The sequence below is a fragment of the Oncorhynchus kisutch genome, linkage group LG3 (assembly GCF_002021735.2).
Source record: "Oncorhynchus kisutch isolate 150728-3 linkage group LG3, Okis_V2, whole genome shotgun sequence".
In the NCBI taxonomy this organism is placed as follows: Eukaryota; Metazoa; Chordata; class Actinopteri; order Salmoniformes; family Salmonidae; genus Oncorhynchus; species Oncorhynchus kisutch.
The window spans coordinates 59894707-59902110 of NC_034176.2; the positions used below are offsets into that span (position 1 = coordinate 59894707).

Consider the following 7404-nt stretch of genomic DNA (forward strand, 5'->3'; position numbering starts at 1 on the left):
TGGCTAAGGTGTATGTGAACTTCTGACTTCAACTGTATCTGTTTGCTTCATGATTATTATCCATAGTATCCAGCACGCTGCGGGCGCTGGTCGTGCTGAGAAGTCTGCTCGCTGAAATATGGTGTTGCACTAGGAAAATATTCTCAAAGCCTTGCTGAATGAAAATCGCTTACATGTCCAGTTTCCGTTCAGTAGCTCAAGCAAGCAATATCAAAGCAACTTTGTCATGGCAGACCCACCAGTGTTTTCAAATATGCACTGTTGCGTATCGTCAGCTGTCGCCCAGACAGACAGAAGCACAGACGGACTGACATGCAAGAGCAAATATTATTAACCGTTACGACATGCATTTGTCAGCTAAATTACACTTTTATTCTGTATCACTCTTATTTATGAGTCTTGTTAACTTCTTGGATATAGGGGGCACTCTTTTAATTTATGGATAAAAAACGTGCCCGTTTTAAGCACAATATTTTGTCATGAAAAGATGCTCGACTATGCATATAATTGGCAGCGTTGGAAAGAAAACACTCTAAGGTTTCCAAAACTGCAAAGATATTATCTGTGAGTGCCACAGAACTCATGCTACAGGCGAAACCAAGATGAAACTTCAACCAGGAAATGGGCAGAATTTTTGAAGCTCTGTTTTCTATTGTCTCCTTATATGGCTGTGAATGCGCCGGGAATGAGCCTGCCCTTTCTATCGTGTCTCCAAGGTGTCTGCAGCATTGTGACGTATTTGTAGGCATATCATTGGAAGATTGGCCATAAGAGACAACATTTACCAGGGGTCCGCCCGGTGTCCTTTGTCTAAATTGGTGCGTAATCTACATGCTGCACGCAGTCATCCAGTGATTGAGAGGAGAGAGAGGAGGCTTTCAACGAACGATATATCATGAAGAGATATGTGAAAAACACATTGAGGATTGATTCTAAACAACGTTTACCATGTTTCAGTCGATATTATGGAGTTAATTTGGAAAAAAGTTCGGCGTTTTGAAGACTGAATTTTCGGGGTTTTTTGGTAGCCAAACGTGACGCACCAAACGGAGCAATTTCTCCTAAACAAATAATCTTTCAGGAAAAACTGAGCATTTGCTATCTAACTGAGAGTCTCCTCATTGAAAACATCTGAAGTTCTTCAAAGGTAATGATTTTATTTGAATGATTTTCTGGTTTTTGTGAAAATGTTGCCTGCTGATGCTAACGCTAAATGCTATGCTAGCTGCACTAGCTGTTACACAAATGCTTGTTTTGCTATGGTTGAGAAGCATATTTTGAAAATCTAAGATGACAGTGTTGTTAACAAAAGGCTAAGCTTGAGAGCTAGCATATTAATTTAATTTGCGATTTTCATGAATAGTTAATGTTGTGTTATGGTAATGAGTTTGAGGCTGTATTCACGATCCTGGATGGCTCGCCGCAAGAAGTTAATATTGAGGGATATGGCTAGATATGTATTGTTGATGTGTTGCTGTGGTCAAGGGTAGATCACAGGGACAGATACTGTAGAACATGTTCAAAATAAATGATCAATAGGCCATAATTCCCTGGAGAAATCTGAACTGCAATTTGTAAACAAAGCTGCTGTACTTATCATTTGTAAAATCTTAATTTACTTAACTTTGAAGTGATCCAAATTGCAAATTCATCTTTCATATACACATTCAGAGATGTTAAACCAGAAAAAAAGTGACATTTTATTTGAGACTTACTTCAAGGTGTCGGTACACTCTATGACATGGTTATGATGTCCATCATTCCATGTAATAATGTGACAGAGTTTGGTAAATTATATAACGCCCTCTTATAACATCTGTTATGTAAACACTTACGTAGCATGTAATAACATATTGCATAAGTTATCAGGAAGACTGTAAAAGTAGTTGGTATTGACAGTTGACATTACGGCATATGACAATACTATGAACAGTTCTATAACACTCCTATTTTACATAAGGGATAATTGCCAACGTTCTGTACATTGTCTTGGAGATAAGCCGAGTCCCTTTGTGGAGTTGATTTTCCAAGGTAGAGTACAAAATGGTGTTTATCCAGCTTATACCACAGTTGCAAAAAAAAAAACTATATGAAAGCAAACATTTACCGGTAGAAACACATGTCATATTGTTTTTTAATGAGCAAATTCCTATTTTTGGATCTTTTGGTTGCTGGAGACGCGACCCAGCTGTTTGTTTGATTAGTTCGATATTTACGGAAGCAACCCAGTCGTCCGTTCTTAATGTTCCGTCTCCATGCTCAGTGGTAACATTCTTATCCCTTGCTTGCTAGCCAACTAGCTAGCTACGGCTACACAGTCACTACCTCTTCACCCAGAATAAAAGTTTATTCTATTGCGTTTGTTTAAGCTATTTATTCCACAGCTGCCAAAGAACACAATACTAAGCACACATTTAAAAATGTTTGTCAAAATGTTCATTTATATAACATTCTTATCCCTTGCTTGCTAGCTAGCCAGCTAGCTATGGCTAACACAGTCTCGACCTCTGCAGCCGTAATAACAGCAAAGTAGCTGTTTTCTAATAACATTCATTTGGATACATCCATAACAATGAGCTGATAATGCCTGACATAGCTAGAAAAGTTTGCCTTCTCATCAGGACACTCATCAACACTGACTGCTAAGAGATCACATTGCATATCAAACAATAGGCTATAAGCTATTTAAACAGTTTGTTGCTCATAAACCCGCCAATTTGACAACCAAATTCAACATTTCAGTTCTTGAAAACAGCTGGTCAAACTAGAAACATGAGTATTTGACTGCATCCCAGCTAGCAATGAGGAATCTTCCCAGAAGCAGCCCCTGAACAGATTGAGTCGGGTGTCGGACTCGGCCCGGAATCAAAATGAACGACTGCCCAGAATCGGCCCAAGTACATCGGATCGTTTTCTGTCTACCAGAATTCAGCCGACTTTGCCAGCCAGCATTTTACCAGAATCCCCCCGAGAAGTAGCCCGATGCAAAATTAAAGAAATGTATACAAAATTACCAGATGTAATTATTTTAAATATGACTATTATACATTTTATACATACAAATTCTACCCATCCAAAGTTAATGCTAATCAATTGCCAACAAAGTATCAAGATGCTAAAATACTACTTAAACAGGAATGACTCTTTAATTTTATTTGAATGTTAATTACATTTTTTGATCACAGTAACAATGAGAAGTAGTGATTATGTCTATTTAAGTTTTCTATTTAAGCTGTGGTAGGCATGCAGTTTTCTACATCAATTCTCACTCTCTCCTTTTTCTCCCTCCATCTCTGTTAGGGACTAGCTGCATCCATTGTTTTATGATGTGTCTCCACATCAGGAACTTCAGAACGGCTGCGATGCACAGCACCTTTGTAAAAATCAGAAAGAGAGAAAATACTCCCAGAAATTACTCAGTTTATGCAACTCCCCTACAAAATTGTTTCAATGGCTTTTTGTAAAATATTTCCAGTTCATGATATTCGTCCTGCCTTAAACTGTATTGTAATAATGAAATTCCCTGCTGACAATAAAATTGACATGCTGGCCTGTTTTATTTAATAAATACTTTATGCCTCTCTGCCCCATGCAGTGGCCTTGAAAGCAAATTTACCGATAACACTTTAAGGCAAGAGGTTCAAAAACCTGTTTCCCATTGGCCCCTCTCCACACATTCTTCTTGGTGATCCCTCCAGATAGTCCCAAATATTTGGCCTGAAAAACCAAAACACCTATATGAAAAAAAATACTAATTTGAAGAAAGCTGGAATGGTACTCTGGGTCAGATTGTGGCTTGGTTGATTACTTTTCAGCAATACATGTAATGATATCTTGTCATACCAGGTCCTTTTCCAAGTCTTGATCTGAAAGTTGGCCCTCAACTCTCCTCAAGTATTCCAGCGAGGACATTGTATGTCGATGGTCTGTCAAATCTGGAACCTCATCCACGGTTGATCTGTTCGCCTGGAGCTTTTGCAGCTGCAGCAAAATCAGCTTTTGTTGTTGCTTAATAATTTATATGGGGGTTAATATCTCAAAGAATTGCTGCATAAATACAAAACAGAAAACAGTTGTGTTTTATCCCTCAGATTCTTTCAGTAGTTAAAGTTATGAAGGATAATAAAGATATATAAACATAATCAACGCAATCACATTATAGATCAGGGGTGGGCAACTTTGATGTTGGTGGTGGCCACAATATGTACCTTACATGTAACACGATCACGCACTGGCTGCTGCTGATGAATGTTTGGCTCAATCATTGTTGGACTATCAGAATTCCCAGGTGTCTCTCATCTGTCCTCTGGAGGTCTGATAACTGGTGCAGGTGGCAAACCTGGCAAGGGCCAGTGTTTGACTGGCCCTTGCGTGAAAAATTTTCCATTGGCTCCTCATCCGCACTTTCATTTGCGTATTTGTGCCCCTGATGTTAAAAATATAAGTCATTGAACTCATATGAATAGTGAAGTAAACATATCCACTGAGAAATGTATTTTTTAAAGCATATTTGTTATAGTTGTTATACCTTTTCTCTTCAAATATGCGGGGCGGTCATCCTCCTCCTCAGTCTGAAGATCAGATTGAACCACAGCCATGGGAAGCTTAAGGCAAGCCTCTTGATATGAGTCTGTAAGGGAATGTAAATGTGTTTAGATTGTTGTCACAGGAGGTTGATGTCAGTTTAAAATACATTTAAATTCAGTTTCACAATTCCTGACATTGAATTCTAGTAAATATTCCTTGTCTTAGGTCAGTTAGGATCACAAATGTATTTTAAGAATGTTAAGTCAGATTAATAGGAGAGTGATTTATTTCAGCTATTATATCTTTCCACCACATTCCCAGTGGGTCAGAAGTTAAATGGTTTAACTTGGGTTTCGGGTAAATTGTTTAACAAACGTTTTGGGTAGCCTTCCACAAGCTTCCCACAATAAGTTAGGTGAAACTTGGCCCATTCCTCCTGACAGAGCTGGTGTAACTGAGTCAGGTTTGTAGGCCTCCTTGCTTGCACACGCTTTTTCAGATCTGGTCACAAATGTTCTATAGGATTGAGGTCAGGGGTTTGTGATGGCCACTTCAATACCTTGACTTTGTTGTCCTTAAGCCATTTTGCCACAACTTTGGAAGTATGCTTGGGGTCATTGTCCATTTGGAAGACACATTTGCGACCAAGATTTAACTTCCTGATTGATGTCTAAAGAAGTTGCTTCAATATATCCACATCATTTTCCCCCTCATGATGCCATCTATTTTGTGAATTGCACCAGTCCGTCCTGTAGCAAAGCACCCCCACAACATGATGCTGCCACCCCATGCTTCACAGTTGGGATAATGTTCTTCGGCTTGCAAGCCTCCCCATTTTTCCTCCAAACATAACGATGGTCATTATGGCCAAACAGTTCTATTTTTTTTTTGTTTCATCAGACCAGAGGACACTTCTCCAAAAACATTTCTCCATTTCTCCCAAGATGTCAAGCAAAGAAGCACGGAGTTTGAAGCTAGGCCGTGAAATACATCCACAGGTACTCCTCATATTGACTCAAATTATGTCAATTAGCCTATCAGAAGCTTCTAAAGTCATGGCATCATTTTCTGGAATTTCCCAAGCTGTTTAAAGGCCCAGTCAACTTAGTGTATGTAAACATCTGACCCACTGGAGTTGTGATACAGTGAATTATGTGAAATTAGCGGTCTGTAAACAATTGTTGGAAAAATGACCTGTGTCATGTGCAAAGTAGATGTCCTAACTGACTTGCCAAAACTATAGTTTCAAGAAATTTGTGGAGTGGTTGAAAAGGAGTTAGATTGCAACCTAAGTGTATGTAAACTTTCGACTTCAACTGTAAATAGTTGACTGCAAATATATCATTAACTTACCTCTAGTGTACCTGATGTTCACATCAGACAAATCCCATGTTTCATCAGGTGCTTCTTGACATTTCACTGCTCTTGTGCATTGTTCTGTGGATGTACAAGGGGGCCAGTAGCTCATGCAATCCTGGACCCATGATGAAGGCACAACTTCGGTCTCCTTCACCATGGACATAAAGTCCACATTGTGAAACATGCTGTGTAAATGAATATGAATCATTTATAGTATTGAAAGTAATAAGGATTAGCTCTGCTGACCAGCCAAACGCAGGCTGTGGTGTTGGGGACTTATGTATGATCACAGGTTTGTAGTGTATGTATATTACTTAATACTTCAATATGATATGAAGTAGTGCTCATTACTATATACATAAATTCATGAACTTTAAAAGACAGATTTACATGTAGAATAGTTCAAATACTTATATATTTCACACTTTATACGAACATTTACATACGGATGTTACAAAAAGCAATTTCTCAGTTCTGGCATTCAACCAAAATGCAGCAGTTAATTATATTATGTTTGTAAAATACAATCAACCTGGCAATATCTGTTAGATTACAGATTGCAGCTGTTAACCGTCAACCAAATGAAGCGACATACCCACACATTTCTTTTTAAATGACAAGAGCACATACTTTAGAAGGCTTTCATCTACCTTGACACATTTCAGATTCAAAGACATACCTGACAGAAGAAAGTGTCAAGGATTTCCTCCTCTTCCGAAGAGGAGAAAAGGATCAGAGGACCAATATGCGGCGTGGTAAGTGTCCATGGTTCTTTTAATACGTAAACATGAACTGATTACAAAAACAAGAAACGTGTGAAACCCTAAACAGCCCTATCTGGTGCAAAACACAGAGACAGGAACAACCACCCACAAACACACAGTGAAACCCAGGCTACCTAAGTATGATTCTCAATCAGAGACAACTAATGACACCTGCCTCTGATTGAGAACCATACTAGGCCGAAACATAGAAATACCCAAATTATAGAAAAACAAACATAGACTGCCCACCCAACTCACGCCCTGACCATACTAAATAAATACAAAACAAAGGAAATAAAGGTCAGAACGTGACAGAAAGACTCCCAACTGTGATGATTTAACTGGGTAGTCAAAAAAGTTTGTGACAGAAGTGAACTCATTATATACAACATAGGGATCTCCATTAATCAAAATTATATTTCTAACTAAACCTATACTGTCTTTGCTTTTGATGCAATTGTCACCCGTGACAACCTTGATGCAGAATTTGGCTATATATAGTTCCTTGTATTCACTGACTGGACAGGTAACATGTTGTGGAATAGAACCATCATTGTGAAATGTTTTCACTTTATGGTAAGAAATGTCACTACAACCATCAGAGGTCATCTGTTCCAATGTTGATATTCGTTTTATAACTTGTGCAACAGGAAAGTGTGGACTTCAAACATTTTTTTTATTGGACCCTAAGATGTTTTCAAAAGGAAAACCAGAGATAGTATCAAGGTGACTGTGCTGTTTCATATCATCACTT

At 38.5% G+C, this 7404-nt stretch overlaps 1 long non-coding RNA gene across 2 annotated transcripts; it reads right to left on the reverse strand.

Moving 5' to 3' along the window:
* Positions 1-2358: 2358 nt before the first annotated feature.
* On the reverse strand, positions 2359-6617 carry LOC116361596 (uncharacterized). 2 transcript variants are annotated; one of them, XR_004207641.1, is made up of 7 exons: positions 6566-6617; positions 5881-6071; positions 4529-4630; positions 4209-4426; positions 3844-3981; positions 3617-3717; positions 2359-3373 (listed from the first exon to the last, which is right to left on the reverse strand). It is a non-coding gene; the product is annotated as an uncharacterized LOC116361596 (long non-coding RNA). The 2 variants fall into 2 exon arrangements; XR_004207640.1 differs by having other exon boundaries at positions 2359-3717.
* Between the last annotated feature and the right edge of the window lie 787 nt (positions 6618-7404).